This window comes from Pan troglodytes, chromosome 7 (assembly GCF_028858775.2).
Source record: "Pan troglodytes isolate AG18354 chromosome 7, NHGRI_mPanTro3-v2.0_pri, whole genome shotgun sequence".
NCBI classification, from domain to species: Eukaryota; Metazoa; Chordata; class Mammalia; order Primates; family Hominidae; genus Pan; species Pan troglodytes.
Genome location: NC_072405.2, coordinates 29,146,493 through 29,169,022, shown reverse-complemented (window position 1 = coordinate 29,169,022; position 22,530 = coordinate 29,146,493).

Here is a 22,530-nt window from a genome sequence, read left to right as displayed (position 1 = left end):
GGGGATGTGTGTGTGGTTTTGTTCTGCAATTCTGGATATTGAAGGCATTCTAGGAAGCAGAGAAGTGGACTTGGCTAACTAATCTCTGTCAGTAACCCTAGCAGTGATTTCCCTGCAGGTTGGTGCAGTATTTTATTCAGTAAACAGAGAGCAGATACCATGCCCCAACCTTTGTGGTAGGCATGGAGGAGGGGATGGTTTGAAAGGAAAGGAAAGCGTGGTGGCTACAAACATATATAAGATGAACTCCTGGCCCTTTGGGGTTGATGATCTCCTGGAGAAACAGTAGTTATTAGAGGCAAAATACTGGCTCTAGTTTACAATTTTTTGGTAAAACTGTAAAGGACTGAGACTAGGATCATGAAGACAAAGATCACTACGTACAAGATTGAAGTTTGTAGGCCCCAATAGCTCATGGGGCTCCAGGTGCCACCCAGCCCCTGGCTCCATTAACTTTGTCACTGTTGGGCCCATAGTGGGTCATAGAACTCTGAATATACCCACTTTAGCACTGGACTTCCAGACTTCCCCTACGTTCCCTTCTTTCTGGGAGTCCAGGCTCTCTCCTCATCTTTACTATATCCTCCCAAATCATATAGGCCCTTATATCTTGGCAAGCCTTGAAGGAGACCCCAAGTCGAGAAACGATAAGGAAAGTCAGATTTGAGAAGGACAGAGCTCACTGGGAATGTGTTCCCCTGAAATGGGAGAGTCAGGCAGGAATGAGTAAGCAGAGACGAAACAGCAAGGATTCTACCAAGTGGGGCAGAAGGAAAGGCAAGAGCAAAGGATAAGAGGGATAGCAAATGTGTTCCACGGGAAGGTCCAGAGGGTGGCTGAGAGTTTCGGATGCAACATCCACGTCTAGCAGATTCTGTGCCAGGTGATTTTCTAGGTACTTTACAGACATTTACTCCCTTAATGTCTCAATAATCCTATGAAAAAATCATTACCACTATCATGATGCCTATTTTACCAATGAGGAAACTGAAGCACAAAACAATTAAGTGATTTGCACAGGGACACACAGCTAGTTGGCAGTGGGACTAAGAATGGAACCCAGTAAGAATGGCTCCTGTGTCCACTTGGTTGCATTCTGTGCTTCTCTGAGTTTTAGCAGTCTAAATTTACAAAGGAGAAAATGGAAGTTTACATGAGAAACTCTAAGACTTATCCAAGGCCAAGTACTATGCAACTCTACCCAAGGGTGACTTGGTCTCAACTCTTCACCACCAGTGGTTGTATTCTGTCCACAGCCTTCTTCCCATGTCATCAGAGTGGAAGTTTAACAGTGAAAAGGAGACCTAGCCTGACTAACTTCATTTTGCTTCTAACCATCACCCATTATATCTCTTAGGTGAACTGCTTTTGCTTATCTCTGCATGTAGGCCAAGCTAACTATAGGAGGCATTTAGTTTGTAGTTTAACTTTAAAGCAAGGATAATAGTAGTCCTTTCCCAAAACTAACTCCTGGAGAAATAAGGGTGTACACACACATCACAATTTTATGTTAAAATTTCACAGGAGCATCATGATCAGACCAAGGATAAAGAAGTTTACCCTCATTGCTGCTCAGGTATGTGTGGTCATCAGTCACCTTTTGACATTAACCCCCTCCCTCTTCCCCTTTCCCCTAACATAAAAGGAGCCCCAAATTAGCTATGGTTCTTTAGGATGCTAGTCCGCCATCTTCTCAGTCTGCTGGCTCTCTGAAATAGTCACTTTCGTTGCCCCAGTACCCAGTCTCTCGATTTATTGGCTGTCATGCAGCACATAGTATGAGCTTTGCACTGGGCCACAGAAGGCATGTGCATGCTTCCCTATCATGCAGCTTTGGGCTTGGCCCTGGGGCTTGTGTTGGCCGATGGGATGTTAGTGGACATGACTTGAGCAAAGGGCTGAAATGTGCTTGTGTGTTTCAGCACACTCACTTGTGCTGCCTTTCTCCATGTGTAGAATATAATCTAGGTAGCCACTTGTTCTAAGAAGTTATAAGACAAGTAGAGCAAACCTGGACCCAGTTCTCTACTTGAAATCAGAGTTGACCAAGCACAACACAGATGAGTTGACCCATGGTGACCTGCAGTGTCTCCAGGGACCCACAGATCCTTAACCTGAACGAGAAATAACCCAGCTGACCTGCGTACTGGTGTGCACGGAGATAAAAGCTTATGGTTATATGCCATTGGCATTTTGTGGTTGTTTGTTATGTAGCGTTATTGTGACAACAGCTGACTAACACTGCTCTACCACTCCACCCTCAGTCATTCTCAGATATAGACACTTAATTCTTTTCCATATTAGTTACAGTGGCTGCTTCAAGACAAGTTCCCAAGCTCTTATTCCAACCAGATGGCTTCCCTCAAGCATTCTGTTGTAAAAATTCTGGAATAACCACAGCATAGCTAACAGTACAGCTGGGATCCAAATCCATCTTTTTGACTCAGAACGCTTTATCTCAGCCACTGAATTAGAGACCCCATCAAATATGAATGAACCTCTGCCCAAGTCCCCAGCTGCCAAGGGCTTCAGGCTATAGCCCTCAGCCTCGCGATTTATCTATACTACCTCTAAGTCACTCACAGTTCCTTATTTTACCTCTTATTTATCTGAAAGCCTGTTTGGTTCTGTGCCTGGACTCCTACTCTTTATCTAGCCCTGAAATACAGATAGCTCAGTTTGAGATAACTTTCCGTATTCAGTTTCAGCATCATCTCTGAGATGCAACTTCTAGTATTCCCTCTTTAGTCCAAACACACTTTGGTCTTAGGTGAGAAGCTTTCTTGCCTATAAAATTGCTCCCGGCCTGGCTCCTCTCTCATTCATCTAGTTCAGGGGATGAGAGATCTTAAGCAGAGATAAAAGCTCAACTCAAACTCAGATTCTACGCAGAGTATTTAGCACATTGACAGCTAAATCAACAACCTTCATATATGGTCAAAAGGGTTTTGGGTCATGCAACAATGGGGTAGGCCTGTTTGGGAGAAGCCAGGATAGAGAATACAATTCAGCAGATACCACAAGAGCAGTATGATCTGTCATACTTATGTGCAGGCAAGAACCAAAAGTCAGCAGGCTGGATCCAGATTCTGGAAGACTAGAAGGAGACTAGGCATGGCACCTATGAAACAGGACTGGGAGTTCCACCATATTACCCAGTGGGTTCGGCTGGTATGGCTACAGGGGAACTGGTTTGGCCAAGGCAGGGGCAAGGGTAAAGATTATGAGACACCACATTGTGGCAGGGACCTTGCCATCCTGCCTTACTTTTCCACACTGGCCATTTCACCCTGGCAGATGACAGAGGTCGATGTGAGTGAGCCAGACCGTCTCTAGAGGCGCCTGCCTGTCCTATCTGGTCACAACCAGTCCCCACACCCCATTGCTTTCAGCATGGCTGGGATTATTTTTTCACATTTCCATACACTTTTATATTTATATTTATAGTACCACACTCAATCATTTTAATTCTAGCTTTTAGTGCCAAAAGGTAAAAGAGATTATTGGACTTCTTTTTCGCTGTATCCATCAGAATCATATTTCCCTTTCCCTTCTTCTCAGTCATCAATAAATTATTATTAGTTATTACTATTATTATGAAAAGAAGACTATATGTAGGTCCAAGATTATATCTAATTTAAGGTATGCTTCAAATATGCTGCACATATTACCCCACAAGATCTATTTTCTATCTGTTTGTATAAAATAAGCTACTGGAGGGTAGATGAGATTTTTCCTAGGGTTATCCTAAGAATAGATAGTGTTTAGACTGCAGTCCTCAGCCACTCTTGAGCAGTATTAGTTCAATCAATTCAGTTACAGCTACCCTGACCCTATTAGACTGCAATTATTCACTTAAACAAACATAACCCCTTTACTGGCATATCAGAATTGGACCTTTGAGAGGTTCTAGTCCAAACTCTTTAGTGGTATGGAAACTGAGGTTCAGAAAAAGAAAGTTGCTTGGTGGTCTGGAGGTTCCACAGGGCCTCTTTTGTTGTTGGGCAGTGGGGGGGCTGGTGGGAGAGGATAGTGTAGTTTTTAGGAGCTTGGGCTTTGCAGGTAGAAAGCTTAAGTTTGAATTCTACCTCTGACACTCACTAGCCTTGGGCAACTTAACCTCTCTAAACTGCAGATTTCCCATTTGTAAAATGGGGCTAAAATGATATCTCTCTTACAGGACTACTGTGATCTTTAAATAAGATAACTCATTTGACATCTTTACCATAATACCTGGCCAACTATAAGATTTTAATAAATATTAGTTGCTTATGCAAAGCATGTAATATGTACAGGGGAGGGTGACCAGGATGCTAAGTAGGTTGAAACCAAGCCTTAAAGACAAGAGGGTTTTTGTTTGTTTGCTTGTTTTAAGAATGGAGATGCTTAGCTTCAAGATAAAAGGGGAAGAGATCACCTTTGGTTTTTTTGTTTTTGTTTTTTTTTTTTTTTGAGACATAGTCTCGCTCTGTAGCTCGGGCTGGAGTACAGCAGTGCAATCTCAGCTCACTGCAACCTCCGCATCCCGGGTCAAGCGATTCTCTTGCTTCAGCCTCCTGAGTAGCTGGGATTACTGGCGTGCGCCACCGCACCCGACTAATTTTTGTATTTTTAGTAGAGGCGGGGTTTCACCATATTGGTCAGGCTGGCCTCAAACTTCTGACCTCGTGATCCACCTACCTCAGCCTCCCAAAGTGCTGGGATTACAGGCGTAAGCCACCTTGCCCAGCCTGAGACCACCTTAATTAAACATTTTAGGGACTATTCTGTTCAAAGGGCTTAAAGTTATTCTCTTGGCTCCAGAGGACAGAGTCAATGCCCACAGCTTTGATCAGGTTACTCAATGATTAAAATCTTCAAGAATTCTTGATTATCTGTGGGAACAAATCCAGTAAATCATCCATGATCCTTGGTGATTTGGCCCTTGCAACAGTTTCCAACCTCTGTTCTTATTACTTCCCTTCATGGACTTTGTGCCTCTGTCAAATGGAACTATTTACTCATCTAACCTATGGTTTCTTCTCTTCACATCTTTAACCATTTTGTTGTTGCTTTGCTCTGATTATTTCCACTTATCAAGTCTCATTTCCTCTCCAAACCTCTTGACCCATATCCCGAAATAACTTTGCACCCCTGTGGTCTCCCGTAGCATTCATTCATGCTTCTGTGGTGCCTGGGCCTTTATATGTTAGCTTATTTTGGTTAATGCATCCCTCACCAGTCTGTGAGCAATGTGAGGACAGGCTCTGGCCCTAATCTCTTCCTCTCTGGTTCCCCAGCAGTGTCTGACACAGTCTCTGGAAACCACAGAAGTTCTTGGAGTTGGTTACAGCTGCATTTCCCACTGGCTCTTCCAGTTACAAACTTTGACTTGAAGACATTTCCTAAACCTCCGTACCCCTAGCCCTCCTCTATGAACTGGGAGTCATAGAACCTACTTTTGGACTGGGCATGGCTTCTAGAAACTGAATTCCTGCCTTGGCCCCCAAAGCCACCCTGTTTAGTTCTTGAGTTCACTCTTTACTCCTAGCTGAGGCCTCTATCCAAATACTTCTTGACTCTGCCTTGGTAAACTGGGCAGAGGTATGCATAAATCTCATGTGTACCTGCACACCCATTCTTCACTCTGAGAGTCTATGTCGGAGTTAGATGTGAGCAGATTACTCATGCCCTCTGTCTCTAGGTCCACCTTTAACACCCAGCCCCTCACAAACCACACAAAAGGTGAATGAAGCAGAAGGAAGAAGAAAATATTGAAGTGAATAATTTGTTCTTCTTTGATAAAGAGCTACTCCCCTATAGCAAGGCCTAATTTTATGTTATCAACTTCCTCTGTGTGTGTGTGTGTGTGTGTGTGTGTGTGTGTGTACTCTGCATCGTTAATATGGACAGTTTGATTTGGGTCAATATAATAAGATTACTATGATTATTAAATGAGATAATTAATGTAAAGTAGCCTTTACAACACAGTGGTAGCAAGCAGAAATTTAAGTCATGTTACTTTTCTTCCTGACTTTGTCTTCATAGGCACTTAAGATATGTCTCTTGCTTAGATGAACTGGTGACTACTGAGTGAAAATGAACTAGAGCCAGTGGTTAGGAGTCACGTGAAAGCAGATTCAGCTCAATACTGGGAGATCTTCCAAAACCAAAAATTGCCCCCAGAGGAAGGGGCTCTTCTGAACTAATGAATTCACCCATTGGAGGTCCTCAGGAAGAGGTCAACCAAGCACTTGTCAGCAATACTGTAGCAGACAACCATTTTTTAAAAAGGGGCATTGGTCTGGTGTTCTGCTTCCAGGATTCTTGGATTTGGACAGGAAAATAAGCCTGGATCATCCAGGGACCAAGGCTCATCTAACAAGAATCCCTGGAGCAACGTTTCATTTGGTTACCTTTTTGCATGTACCTATCTCAAGTAAGTGCTCTTCCATAACCTTTAACTTCAACCAAATAAATCTGCCTAGTGTCTTCTAAAAGCTGATTGTCCTTTTTTTTTTTTTTTTTTTTTTTTTTTTTGAGACAGTGAGACAGTCTCACTCTGTCATCCAGGCTGGAGTGCAGTGGCACAATCTTGGCTCACTGCAGCCTCTGCCTCTCGGGTTTTAAGCAATTCTCCTGCCTCTGCCTCCCGAGTAGCTGGGACTACATGTGCACACCACCATGCCTGGCTAATTTTTGTATTTTTGGTAGAGACTGGGTTTCACCATGTTGGCCAGGCTGGTCTCAAACTCCTGGCCTCAAGTGATCCACCCACCTCAGCTTCCCAAAGTGCTAGGATTCCAGGTGTGAGCCACCATGCCCAGCCACTGATTGAACTTTCACATGCTGTGCCTTTTCCACTATCTGACATGCCTTCTCTGTTTCTTTTCATCAGTCATCATTGTACTCTATTGAAGACCCAACTAAAAGTTCAGTCTCTTTGGTGATGTCTTCTGAAATTACACACCCATTGCACTTTGAAATCTGAATGTTGACATCCTCCCAAAATTTATGTGGTGGAACCTAATACCCATTGTGATAGTATTAAGAGGTGGAGCCTTTGGGGAGTGATTGGGTCATGAGGGTTTCACCCTCATTAATGGGATTAATGTCTTCATAAAAGAGGCTTGAAGCTGGGCATAGTGGCTTACGCCTGTAATCTCAGCACTTTGGGAGGCTGAGGTGGGAGGATCACGAAGTCAGGAGTACGAGAGCAGCCTGGCCAATATGGTGAAACCTTGTCTCTACTGAAAATACAAAAAAAAAAAAAAAAGCCATGCATGGTGGCACACGCCTGTAGTCCCAGCTGCTTGAGAGACTGAGGCAAGAGAATCGCTTGAACCCAGGAGGCGGAGGTTGCAATGAGCTGAGATCACACCACTGCACTCCAACCTGGGTGACAAAGTGAAATGCCATCTCAAAAAAAAAAAAAAAAAAAAAAAGGCTTGAGTGAGCTCCCTTCCCCTTTCCACCATATGAGGTACCAGCAAGAAAACACTATCTTTGAAGCAGACAGTGGGCCCTCACTAGACATCAAATCAACTGGTGCCTTGATATTGGACTTTCCAGCCTCCAGAGCTGTGAGCGATAAATTCCTGTTGCTTATAAATTACTTAGTCTAAGGTATTTTGTTATAGAAGCCTGAATGGACTCAGAAAAAATTCTACGACTTTCTGTCTTCAAAATAAACCCATCATCTGTCCTCTGCTCTTCTCCCCCATGGCTACATCGGGTCCCAACCACCATCATTATCTCTTTCCTAGATTACTGCAATGCTTCCTAACAAGTGCCTTGTTTTGCTTCTATCTCCTGGGGCCAGGCATTACAACCAGAATAATCCTTTTAGAACTCAGAAGGTCATGCCACTTTTTTTTTCTCAAAAGCCTGCAACTGTTTCACATTTTCCTGGGAGTCAAAGCCAAAATCGTTCTGGTTCCCTGAAGAACCCTACAGGACCTGGCCTCCAGTTACCATTTGGGCCTTTTCTCCTACTTGCTCACCTTCTGCTCTGTTTCAACATCCCCCTTGCAAAGCTTTCCTTAAAACCTCTGGTTGGACGCCCCTTCTAACTGAGATGCTCCCTCTAGATCAGTGCAGTCATCATCCCCACTTCTTTCAAGTCTTCACTCACCTACTTCCTTCTAATTGAGGCCTACGCTGATGGCCCCTGCTATGGGTTGAATGTTGTGTCTTCCCTAATACTTTAATACTTTGAATCCTAATCCTCAATGATGGTATGTGGAGGTGGGGCCCTTAGGAGGTGATTTGGTCATGAGGGTGCAATTCTCATGAATGGAATTAGTGCTCTTATAAGAAAAGAAAGAGACTAGAGCCCTCTCTGGGCCACATGAGTATACAATGCAAAGGTGACTGTCTTCAAACACCCAATCTGCTGGCACCCTGATCTTTGACCTCCGAGACTCCTAAACTATAAAACTAAATATTCGTCATTTAAGCCATCCAGTTAATGGTATTCTTGTTATAACAACCCAAGCTGATTAAGACATCTCCCCATGTTTAAAAGTTCAGTCCATCCCCTGACCATCTTATATTACATTATTAACACATTTATTAAGTTTACTTTCATTATTTAATGTTTCCTATTTTTAAATGCTGTTCTTCTAAGTAATTGGTAAGCTTCTAAAAGATAGGAACTCTCTCCTATTAATCTTTTAGAATGTATCATATATTCTCAAACTTAAAAGCTCACTTAGATTTATTGCTAAGATGATCTCATGAAAATGAAGCAGCTGTTTTGGGGTGACTGGTTTAAGCAAGAAAAACTCATTCTTTGAGCCTTTGGTAGGAAAGCAGGGCCATCCTAGTGAGTCAGCATTTATTGAGCACCTAGTGTTAGCCGACTTCTGCCCCAGGCTCTAAGAGAGAACTTGCTAAACCACCCTATCTTCCTGTGAAAAAAAGATTGAACCAATGATATGGATCATCCAGGGCTTTGTATTTTCCTGTGCCCAAATTTCCCAAACTAGTATGGTTGCATTACCTGGACAATTTAGAAACATATGTCTGTAGGAGATGACAAAGACTCTTTGCTTGGCAAGACATTAGTGAGACTTCTAGCCCTTCTCCTAGCTCAAGGCTACACTTCCTTCTAAAGATTGATTCCGTTTAGCGAAATAACTCTCCCAAGTCAGTTTAGCCAGAACTGCCCATCTTCAATATTGAATCATCCTCAATATCTGATCAGGCTCCTCCTCCTTTACCATCTTCCAGGTGGCCTGTTGATATAGTTTGGATGTGCGTCCCCTCCAAATCTCATGTTGAAGCATGATTCCTAGTGTTGGAGGTGGGGCCTAGTGGGAGGTGTTAGAGTGGTTTGGGGCCCTCTCTGCAGTAATCAGTGAGTTCTTGTTTTCTTAGTTCACTGGAGAGCTGGTTGTTAAAAAGAGCCTGGTACATCGTCCACTCTTAATTGCTCCCTCTCTGGACATGTGACACATCAGCTTGCCCTTTGCCTCTCGCCGTGAGTGAAAGCTTCCTGAGGCCTTACCAGGACCTAAGCAGATGCTGGGTTCATCCTTGTACAGCCTGCAGAACCATGTGCCAAATAAACCTCTTTTCTTTATAAATTATCCAGCCTCAGATATTCATTTATAGTAACACAAAATAGACTAATAAACCTGCCTTCAGCAAGAATTTTGTCAAACTTAACCAGAATCTTCCTCACTCTTGGTATTTCCTCGTAATTTTTCACCCACTGACCCCCACACTGCTTCTTGGCTATAAATTCCCACTTGCCTAATGCTATGTCTGGAGTTAAGCTCAATCTCTTTCCCCCACTACAAGACCCCATTACAGTGGTTATAACTATCACAATGGTTCTGAATAAAGCCTTCTTTAACATGCCTTAAGTATCACTGAATATTTTTTTCTATAGCAGAGGAGGGTTATATATTTTCTGAATTGTTAACTCTGGATAATTGTTTGAAATGTCATTGCTATTGAAACCCTAAGTCAAATTCAGTTGCCTGGGGCATATGATCAGAGCCTCATTTAATGAGTGTTGGTTAAACAGAGGCTATCAGAAAGACGAAAGTAAGAAATTATTCTGCCTGTGGAAACATGCTTTCGTTTCCTGGGAAGAATACACAGTTGTCCCACCCAACTGAGCTAATTCTAAAACTGAGAGAAAAAGAAGCAAAGGATCTCAGTGGACCATGTTCTATATGAACTTTGTCTGCCTTGCCAGAATGCTCTGACACTGCTTCTCATCCTGGCCCATTTTCTGCCTCGAGAGGGTCCTCTGTACACCAGGATATAGGATTTCTTCCCCACAAAGCTCTGCATTCCAACTGACTTCTTGGTTGCCACAGAATAGATTGAAGTTTAGGTAAGACACAGAAGATTACTAATGGAGCAGCTACTTGTATGTGCAGGAATTAACATGCTATTATTAATAATTAGAGGAAACATTTATTAAGCACAAGGAAAATATTTGACACAGACCAGGTGCAATAGCTCATGCCAGTTATCTCAGCATTTTGGAAGGCCAAGGCAGATCACTTGAGCCCAGGAGTTCCAGACCATCCTGAGCAACATGGTGAAAACCTCACCTCTACAAAAAATTCAAAAATTAGTGGGGTGTGGTGGCATGAACCTGTAGTCCCAGCTACTCAGAAGACTGACATGAGAGGATCACCTCAGCCCAGGAGGTTGAGGCTGCAGTGACCCGTAATCGTGTCACTGCATTTGAACAATTGTCTCAAAAAAAATTTTTTTTGACACAGACACATCACAAAAATAAGGGCAGTTTCAACCCCATACCCAGTGAATTTAAAACTTACATTCTGCTTCTGCACAGCTGCCACTGCAGAACTGCCTGACCCCCAAGATACAGTTCCAAGACCTCTGACAGTTGTCATTTTGGTTCAGGCAGTCTCTTGTTGAATGGCTCTAAGTTGCTTGACCTCTCTGGAGTTTGTGATTTGGGATTTATTTATTTATTTATTTATTTTATTTATTGAGACAGAGTCTCACTCTGTTGCCCAGGTTGAAGTACAGCGTCGTCTTGGCTCACTGCAGCCTCCGTCTCCCGGGTTCAGGCAATTCTCCTGCCTCAGCCTCCTGAGTAGCTGGGACTACAGGCATGCACCACCACACCCAGCTAATTTTTGTGTTTTTAGTAGAGATGGGGTTTCGTCATGTTGGCCAGGCTGGTCCCAAACTCCTGACCTCAAATGATCCACCCGCCTCGGCCTCCCAAAGTGCTGGGATTACAGGCATGAGCCAATGTGCCAGGCCAGTTTGTGATTTTTAAACACTTTGTTTAAATAGCTATCACGCATGTATATGAAAACAAAATGAACTCCCCCCCCCAATATATGCAAAAACCTAGTACTTTGCTCAATGACCTGTGAATGTCCACCCTCAACCTCCACTGCCTGCATTCCCCAACCCTCTTGGTCAGACTCAAGGTCTGCCTCCAGCTTTCACACTGCTGTCTAGACCTGGCTTCTCAGCTGCCAAGGACCAGACAGGAGTGTCTTACATTCCTACACGCCTTGTCTGGCAGTTATGATGTCTCCCAGGGCACATTCCATACCACTCTATTTCAAAGTGTATCACTTTCTGTTATTCTTATTTCCTGATTTGCTTGCGTTACTCAGTAGACTGTGAGATCCTCAAGGACAGAGAACATGTTTTATTCATCTTTGTTTTTCTTACAGTGCTTATTATGATGCCTGGCCAGAATAGGTCTCAATAAATGCAGGTTGAATGAATGTCCCTCTGAAAATTGCCAGCATGTACGCAGTCAGTCTTCCAGCGGACTCCTGATGGCTTCCTGGGTTTGTTTGTTTGTTTGTTTGTTTCCCTAAGCCCCTATGCTTTAGCTCTGGGTTGAAACAGAAGGGATAAGTTTGCACAAAAGCAGTAAAGTGCTTAAATCAATGATTCATATAGTGGCCACTGAGTAAATGCACGTTGACGAATGAATGCCTGACAAATGGAATTGCTGATGAATGAAGGAGATTTTATGGCCCCTCCTGTCTAGAGCAGCCACTTCTAACTTTCTTCCTAAGCTTAATGCTGCCTCCTGCCACTGCCCACTTAGTAATCCATGGGTAGACACCCGCAGGCTGATGTGCCTAGCTTTAAAAATACCTTTTCTGTGCCAAGGCCACCTGATTCATAAGGGTGACCAAGTGGCTTCTCTGTGTCCTAGGCCATCAGGCACCTTCAGCTATCCCAGTAATCCAAGGAACATCTTATTAGTAGGACCAGAATGAAGTCCAGATTCAGAGAGTTGGACACACAGGTATACACAAAAAATTAAAGGGCCGCAAGCCTCCCCCAGGTTGTGTGACTTCTCTAAGAAGTGCTTCCTATGCTTTTGTGTCTCTTAACCCTTGAATATCAGCCAGTCACTAACTCTCAAAGGCTTTCATCACAACGTCTTTCACCTACCTCCTCCCTCATCTTCTCCCAAGGAAAAAGAGTGAGTTCTAATATGGAGATAGCAACAGAGAAACCTGCAGGAAAAGTAATAGAAGACCTCACGTATTCCATCAATTCCACAGTGTGACCTTGAAATAAGAAAAACAAAACCACAAAGTGCTCTTAATAATTATTAGTTTCTTATCATGAGCAAGGCATAGAGTTTTAAATGTAGCATCCCATTTCATACTTTTAATAATCACTTGGAGTAGTTGACATTCTCCCCATTTTGCAGTTGAGAAAAGTAATTTTTAAAGACGAGATTTTTGCAGATGAGAACTCACTGTTTTGCTAACAGTTAAGCAGGTGATGAAAAGCAAAGATAAGTCTTGCTTAATAGCCTCATAGTGGCCTCCTGTGCCTAGCAATTGCCCTCGGCAAACATTGCCCTCAACTCCATCCTGAGTCACGATACTTGATCATTTCCTAGTTCCAGATATGAGTACTCGTCTTGGTTGAGTTAGTTTTCCGCTAAGTTGAGAAATGGAAAGCTATTGCTTTTGAAACCACACAGCTCTTCTGTCACTGCTCATGTTAGCCTTCATGCTCAACATTCCTCAGAATTCTTGAAGTCTTCTCCCCAAAATTCTCTGCTCCGGAGTACAGCTCTCCAACTCCCAGCCCACTCTTTTCCTTGGGGCCCCATGCCCAAAGGCTGTTTCCTCCAAGGAAGTCTTGAGTGACCTGGGCCCTCAATTCTAACCCATTAGAAGACTGGCCAACGTACTGCAAAAATTTCCAGTAAGTAGCTGAAAATTTTCTAATACGTAGCTGAAGTCACTCCCCTCTGGCTTGTGATACCATGTCTAAACCCATAAAATGAATTCTTTACTACTGGGCCTTTTATGCACTATTAACAATTCTTTCAATATTGACACACCTTTCCTTCAAGTTTAAAACTGTGATTTTCATACCATATGTACTCAAAAACGGCAAAGGAAAGAGAGAAGCAGGAAGATGGGAGGGAAGGAGAGAGGACAAGGATGGGAAGGGAAATTCATGCAGGTAAGTTTTCCTTCTCTTCCTTGTAGGAAAACAGTAATTTGGATTTCTCATTATATGAGCCTCTTATTTTCCTGCACAAAGTAGTTCTATCCTATTCGTTCTGGAGTAGAAAAAAGATGCTGCACAGCCACACACCCTGCCAGTTTGGGATGCAGAAATGATAGGGGACTATCTCAGCAACACAGCAGGAGGAGTGCATGTCGGCGGAATGCAATCAGCCAACGTCAAGTCCAGTGAGGAAAACTCGAGTTAACAATGCCCCTCTGCTTGCAAAAATTGTAGTGGCTGGAAAGGAAAAATGCATTTGAGAATATAGTCAGTAATAAAGTGGCTTCACTGGGAGGCAAGTTATGAGAAGAGAGACATTGTGAGTTTGATAATAGGGTTTAAGGTCCAAGGGTCTTCCTGACAGAGACAAGGAAATTCAAGGTGGGAGCTGCCACTGAGGGACAGTGTGGTGCAATGGAAAGAGCCCAGGCCTTGGATAGATCCTGGATAGAAGTCAACCCCATCGCATTTGGTGGACTAAGCAAATTCCTTACCTTGCATCAGACTCAAATTCTGGGTCTCTAAAATAACAATAATATTTACCTTGGAGGGTGGCTTGATGATTAAATGAGTTAATATCTGAACAGTTTCTGCTAAATATTAGTTGTTTAGTAGATGTGCCCTTATTTTCCCCTTGAAACCAGGCATAAATGTTGTTTTCCCACCTTAGCACCACGTGAGACAGAATTGTAAAGTAGAGAGATGAACAGTTGGAGCTAAAGAAAAACTGAAGGGCATCTAATTCAATCCTCTCATCGTATAAAGGCAAAAAGAAAAGTCCAGTTTAATAACATGGTAGAAAACTTCCCAAAACCCAAAGTGATGGTGTTTATGTGTAACAGTTCAGATAGTAGGAGACCCAAGGGGCTATTCTGGGGCAAGAGGTCCCTTCCTGTTTCTCAGGCTCCTTTAGGATCCCATCCCCAGCACACAAATCCTATTGCTTCTGTAGACTCATTTGATGTGGCTACAACACACACCACTTTAAGTTTGGATGGTGATAGCCATCCTTAGGACGAAGGTGGTCTCAAGATATGGTGGGTTATTTCCACTTCATGGTGCTGAGACACCACATTAAGAGATCTGAAGCCACTGTTTGGGAACCAGCTTTGAAACTTACAAGCTATCAGACCTCAAATAATTTAACTGACTGCTCTAAATCTCATCTTCAAATTTGGAGATAATTATATTACCAACCTCACAAGGTTTATTTTAGAATCAAATGAGATCATACACATATCAGAGGTGACAGGTGATTTTTTTCAAATTGCAGAAGTCTTGTAAATTATAAAGTACCAGGCAAATGCCATCAGGATAAACATTTTAGCATGAAGCTTGATTCAGAGTGTCTAACTGCAAATCAAATGGCCCAGAATTTCAAACTTTAGGTGGTCTTGGTGACTCTTGTTTTAAACAATAAATGAAATACTTGTCAAAGAAGAAGAGATAGAAAGAAGCAAAACAATTCAATGATTTCTTTCATGCCCACTAAGAAGCTTATTTTGTATCCTGAGGTGTATTTCAACACCATCAGGTTTCGTTCTCTGTGTTTGTAACACACCTGGCACATCCCCAGTCCTCAAGGCACTTTTGAGACAGATTGAAACTCCTGTTTTATTGCTGTGGCTGGCTCACCAGCCACTGCCCTTGTGTCTTTATTGCCCAAGGAAGCACAGGTGTTGCTGGGTCCCACATGGACTGGATCCTCCTGTGAGACCCACTGACCAAATAGTTGGCCCATACTGAATTCCCCAGGCCACGGCCCATTTGGGGTGGAAGGTCATCCTTCCCAGTAAGGAGACTGCAGTGGTAACAGGTGTTAATAAATGCAGCTCCATGGCCAGCGGCTGGCTTGGAACATTTTATTAGGCAATCACATATTTTCATTAGTGACGGTGATGAAGCACTTAGGTTTTTATGGGGTGTTTTAATGTTTCATTTTGCCACCATACTTTATTATTGCGCCAGCCTATTGCCTGCTGGGGCAGGTCTTGCCCGGTCTTTTCTTCTGTGCAGAACGCCTTCCAGACATTTCCTTTCCCCATGCTTCAGTCATAAGATTACCTCCCATCTGCTTAAGGAGACAGCAGGGCCATTAAAGGCCATGAAGTCAATGACAAACCTAGCTCATAATTTTTATGTCCTTGTTATAACCTGACACCCCCCAGAATGTTATCACGAAGTTAATGGTTTAAGTGAAGCAGGAAAAATCAAGACAGTCTCACAGTGGACGCCTGGCTCTTGGTTTGCGACACTGAGTAGGCTGAAACTGCTTGGGGAATAGGAAGTGGCAACTTCTCTCTGCTACCTGTAGAAATGAACTGAGAAATGTAGTGTTAGAAAGGTCGTTGGAGGTTATCAAATCACCACACCTCCTCTCATTTGACACAGGAGGGACCTGGAACCTAGGGTGGAAGGTGACCTGCCCAAGGTCACACATGATGGAAATTCAGACTTCCAAGTCCCAGATCAAGGTTTGTCTCCTGGGCTATGCTATCTTCACATCAGGCAAGGTTCAAGCTCTGAGCTTCAGGAGGCTCAAAAGAAACAGTCTCCATCAGAGGCTATCAGAGGAGACTTAAAGGATTCACCAGCTTATCCACCGCTGGATTTAGCAGATGAGGAAATGGAGTCTCTGCTGCCAGTCAAACCAGTTCCCAAGCCAGACAAAAAACACTGTCTATTCATAGGGGAGCAAGAAGCCTGGCATGACTGGGGCCCCCATAAGGAATGTGATCTCTTTATGAAGTACTTGCAGTTCCTAGTACAAAGTTATCTCAAAACATTTGCAAAATTCTATTTCTGTGCCATTGTGGGTTACATATAAAATTATAGATGAATTATTGCAATAACAACTCTGCATTTTCTGGACGGTGGCAAGTCAAGAGAGCCAACGCTTTACAGTCAAAAAAGCAAGGGTTCAATTCCTGAATCTACCCTGTGCCAATAGGATGATCTTGATTCTCAGTTTCCTAATCTGTAAAATGGAGATAAAATCCTCCACCTTAACGTATTGAGAGAATTAGGCAAGGCAATGTGTGTGAAAAGCTTTGCCGCCAGCACAAAACCACAAAATATATGGTAGTTACTGTAATTAGTATAATCACAAATAGAAAGAAAAGAATTAGGATTGTGGTATATGTGATTTTCAGATCCCCTTCATAATCAATGGTTTCTTTAATTCTTACATGCTTAAATGGAACTATAATGGACATGAAGAAGTTATAAGAGCCCCTTGACTTTGCGATCGGTGTAGCTATGGATACACAAATTCTCACAACACATAATGGTTAAAATAAGTTGGTGATCGTGACATTAGAGAAGGAAGCAGGGCAAACTGGAAGGTTGATTATCAGAAAGGGATCCAAGGTGAATGCATAAAAGAGGAAATCAAGGCAGCCATAAAAGGAACTCCTTTGTTCTCCTAAGCACTTAGCAGTGTTCAGTATATGGTCAGTGGCCAATAAATGTTTGTGAAACACTGAATGAAGCAGGCTGGAAGACCAGGAAAGATGTCCCTGTCCTCTTTCCAGGAGGGGACTGCAGAGAAGAGGGTTGGGAGGATGCCAGGAGAGGGTCCTTGTTTTCTTGTACAGCAAGAGCCCCAGTTGCTAACAGGATTCAGAAGGAATGAGAGCTGCTATCATTGTTGTACCTATATCAGGGTAACTTTTTCAGAACACCCCAAAACAGTTCCATAAAATATTTCCTGGAATCTTTCCACGGCAACTTCTGAGATATAAGACAACAAATCGTAAAACTCTCCAGACATGGCCGTATGTGCCTGCAGCCCCAACTAGTTGGGAGGCTGAGCTAGGAGCAATGCTTGAGCCCAGGAATTTGAGTTCAGCCTGGGCAACATAGTGAGATTCCATCTCCAAAAAATTTTTTCTTTAATTTTAAAAAGTAGATATATTGAAGCAAACTTACAAAGATTGGTTAACAGATGACACTATTTTACACTTAAACCCAATTACATATAAAGAGAAGACCACCTAAAGACAGAGAGATATCGGAGGCTTAGTCTGTAGATCCTATCACCTTACTTATAACCCATGAACCCAAGATACTCTAAGCTTTTCCCTAAGTGAACACAAAATACCTTAGAGAGCACATCTTTTGCACAGGAATCTATTCATTTTCAACCACTGAAATTTCTACCCTGTGTGCTCCTAATCGTTCTGCCTAAGTTACCCTCATTTCCTCCAAGGAAGCACCAGCTTCTGTAGCTGTGGTCCCACCTACCGGCAACTGAGTAATCATGCAAGAGACTGGCAGGTGTCCACTCCCACATTGCTGAAGGGAGAAACAACCAATCATCTGTCGATATACCCATTGCTTTTCTACTCAAGACCAGAGTTGCTGGTATTCTGTATTCAGTACTCAGGAACTCTTTGCTTTTAAGTTTTCCAACACTTCATCATTTGATCACATACATGTTGGTACCCTTCCTGTTGTTCCTCCTCACGGATGCAGGATGTCCCCTGAAGCTCCATAGAGAAAATTTAAAGTTGCAAAGCAAAAAAAAAAGGGTCAGGTTCTAGGGAGCGTTAGGCACCTATTCTGTCTAATCATTTTACCTGCCATCATTTTGCTGTTCCCAAAGGAATGCTTTCCATACTGAAGTCCACAAAGGAGCTCATCAGATGGGTCAGCCATGCTGGTGCCAATTTCAATTTGCTCATCTACTCTCTTCCTGCCTGTTCCAGGGAGGTGGTTGTCAAATGGAAGGACAGACATCTGGGTGGAGTATATTTTGCAACATGTCCTTCAGTTTTGGACTTAAGCAAAGGCTTCTCTCCTTAGAAAAGATGCCTACCCTTAAGCAAAGGGCTACTGGGGATTCTTATACACTCTGTCTTTTTTTTTTTTTGAGACAGAATCCCACTCTGTTGCCCAGGCTGGAGTACAGTGGGAAAATCTTGGCTCACTGCAACCTCCACCTCCCGGGTTCAAGCAATTATCATGCCTCAGCCTCCCAAGTAGTTAGGACCACAGGCGCATGCCACTGCCTGGCTAATTTTTATATTTTTAGTAGAGACAATGTTTCACCATGTTGGCCAGGCTGGTCTTGAAGTCCTGGCCTCAAGTGATTCACCCGCCTCAACTTCCCAAAGTGCTGAGATTACAGGTATGAGACACAATGCCTGGCCTCTTATTCACTCTTGATTAGGATGGATTATATCCTCACATAACCACCAAGGCATTCATATTTTAACATAGCAGTCTACAAGAAACAAAACCAGTAAATGTCATTTGTGCAAAAATAAATAAGCTATGTATTCTTGAGAGCTTCGTACTGGTGATAAAGGTGGGTCTGTGAGCAGTCATTACCAAGTTCTCATTGGCACAGAGACTAACATCAGAGCCACTAGTGAAGCTGAGGGCTTGCAAGATCTCAGAAAAGGGAATTCTGAATGGAATAACCTGCTTTGATTTTTATTTTCCAAAACTGCACCACTAATGATGTCTAAAAATCACCCAAACTATTAATAGCTAGTCTGGATTATATAAATGACATTTATTTATGTGTTCTGGCCCTTTTCACTTTAGATACCTTTTTCTGGTGAAGAAAGCTTCCTCTGCCGTAACTGGACCTGCAGCCTAAACTTCAGATTGTCTTTCACTCTCTTGACCTGCACACGCAAGAGCTTTTCCTTCACCAACTAGTAACTTTTGCTTGATTTGATATATGCTTTTCTTCTCGATAATTGTTTCTCAATGTTTGATTAGTCCTTCCTTGCATTCCTTTCTTCTCTCTTTATCTAGGGTTAAAGCTACTTCCTCTCAATCCCCAGACTAAATTTATTACCTTTTTCTCTAAAATGAAGATGCAAGTATTTGTTTTGCTCAATAGCTATTTTTTAGTTTACCATTAAAATCACAAATCCAAAGCCTGCAAGGGCTATGCAAATAACGTAAATGAATGAGGAAAGTCACGTATAAGACAATACAGAATTGAAATCTGCAGAGCATATGTCCCTGGAAAATGCATGCCCCATCCAAAGACATTGGAAATAATTTTTTCATATCATGCACCCCAAACAAAACACACATGCTGACTGTCTGCAGGCTCTAAGTCTGCAACACCTGGTATAAAGTATCAGATGCAAGCTTTGCCAAGGGGCACAATAAATAGCATTCTCATTTATTATCAAGATCTGTGTCCCTTACGTGGCCAAACTGTTAAAATGACTATGTATCATAGGGCCAGGCATGGTGGCTCACGCCTGTAATCCCAGCGCTTTGGGAGGCCAAGGCAGGTGGATCACAAGGTCAGGAGTGCAAGACCAATCGGGCCAAGATGGTGAAACCCCATCTCTACTAAAAATATGAAAAAATTAACTGGGTGCTGTGGCAGGCACCTGTAATCCCAGCTACTCAGGAGGCTGAGGCAGGAGAATCGCTTGAACCCAGGTGGCAGAGGTTGCAGTGAGCCGAGATCACACCACTGCACTCCAGCCTGGGCAAGAGAGTGAGACTCTGTCTCAAAAAAAAAAAAAAAAAAAAAAAAAAGACTATGTATCACAAAAGTTAAGATGAAAGTTGTACAAATATTCCTGAATGTATGTAAGCATAGAATAAGACACATGTTTCAGGAACTCAGAGAAGGGAATGATTCATTTTTGATTAAGAGATTAGAGAGTTCCCACACAAACATAACTCAAAGAATCAAAGATCTACCTGCTCTATCAACTTCTGAAGATACTTGGTGGTCCAAACATATCATGGTTATATGTTCATATTCTCTCCATCTGGTATAGTTTGGATGCTTGTCTCCTCCAAATCTCATGTTGAAATATGATCCCCAAGTTGGAGGTGTTTGGGTCACATATGCGGATCCCTCATGAATGGCTTGGTGCCTTTAGAAATGAGTGAGTTATTGCTGTATTAGTTCATGAGAGAGTTGGTTGTTTATAAAAGCCTGGCCTCTCTCTTGCTCACTGTCTCAGCACGTTACACACCTGTTCCTCCTTCACTTTCTGCCATGAATAAAAGCTTCCTGAGGCCTCACCAGAAGCCGAGCAGATATGGGTGCCATGCTTATATAGCCTGCAGAAGCTTGAGCCACATAAACCTCTTTTCTTTATAAATTACCCAACCTCAGGCATTCTTTTATAGCAACACAAAACAGACTAATACAACATCCATCTTCTAGGTAAATGTGAATCTAGATGGCATTTACTTCAGTCTTCTCTCATAACTTAGAGATAATATATATGCCGTTAGTTCGATTTTGCGTTTCTGTCTCTGATGCTCTGTCTCTCATACTCTTGAATTTCAGTAACTGTGTCCCAGTAATGTGTTGAATTTCATACACATTGCTTAAGTCTCAGCCATTAATATTTACTAATGTTAACATTTCTTTATCCACATGGCAGTTAGCATGGTCACAAAACCTATCACTGAGGCAACTAGTGACCCCATCACCTAAGTGTATAAAGATCAACACGTTCTTATTTACTTCTGCAACTGTCTGATAAGCCTACAAGGTGTGACTACTCTTTAATGGAAAATTTTGTAACAGAGTCCAAATTTCCAAATACTTCCACAGCAAGTTTCTCAACATTATATTAAAATGAGACTCTTTCTTCAAGTGCCCCTATTCCTGGCCCAAATTCCTAGTTTATCCTACTGAAAAGGCAAGTAAACAGACAAATGAAGTCCAGTCACCAGGAATCTGAGGAATGCTTTCTAATCTGAGGCTACAACTGCCTGTGTATCTCAGAATTGTAAATAATCCAGTGACCCACATTATGGCATACATTCACTCCAGAATTTGTTTATTTAAATAACTCAATTTGTTCACATGGAGTGTTTCTCTCCCAGCTCCCCTCCCTGGAATATCTTACAGCTATTTACAGGGGTTTACCTACTTTTGGTTTGGCTCAAAGTGCCCTTGATTCACATCTGTGGTTTAAGCCAGATAACAAAGATAGGTCTTAGAGTGAGAGGATATGAAACCTTCACATGCCTTCATGTGTGTGTGCAAATATTACTGACTGTATGTAAGCATAAATGTCAGTGCATTCCTGAGAGCTTATTCTGCAAAATAAACAACTTGGAATAATAATAGCTATTATTTTTGCAGTGCTTAATACTTGGTATGCTTTGTCCTGAGTACTTTAGATGCAAGATCTTACTTAATGCTCATAATAATCCTATAAAATAACAATCATTATTTCAATTTCAAAGATTGAAATTGAGGCTTAACAGAGTTAAGTAACTTGCCCAAGGTTACGTAGCTAGGAAGTGGAGAGGCTAAGATTAAATCAAAGTTGTTCCGGCCACAAAATCTGAGTCTTAAGTACTGTATTTTCCATTTCTTGGTTCCTAATCCTAGGAAAACTGGCTACAAGTTCACTTAGCCTTGAGGGATCTAGACCCAAGGGCTGACCCTGAGACCCTGCAGGTTCTAGAAGGTATCTACAAACTGTGGGGTCTTTAACTAATGGGTTCAGAGAGACAATCCATAAGATTTCCAAAGTCTGTGGAGGGACATGATCATTGTGATAAGTTTGTTTAAAATACCAATTTACTCACTGTGATATAAAAAATTAAGAAATTATTCTCAAGTGACATTAATCAAAGGCTTATGATACATCTCTTAGATATAGGACATCATGATACAGATATATATGTGTGATCATATTTTCCAAATAAAAATTGAGAATGTATGGCTGGAATGACAATATCTTTATGGGAACAAGAAGTGTCCAAAGAAATTCAAAACTGCTCCATAAGGTAAGATGCAATGATGTACTAAGACATGGTCTTCACCCTCAATGAGCTGAATCAAGATGAGAAAGTAAAGTGCAAACCCATAATAATCATGGACAATCTTCATTAGAAGATTAGAATCCACAAGCTAAATATATATATATTGGGAAATAGTGTGTCTGTGGTAAAGATCAGTTAAACAAGATCATTAAGACCTTTTAAAATATTGTTTTGTAATAATCCACTTTAGTGAAATATTATAGATGTACAGTAAAATAAATCATAAGTATAGATTGAGAAATTTTGACAGAAAAATAAGGC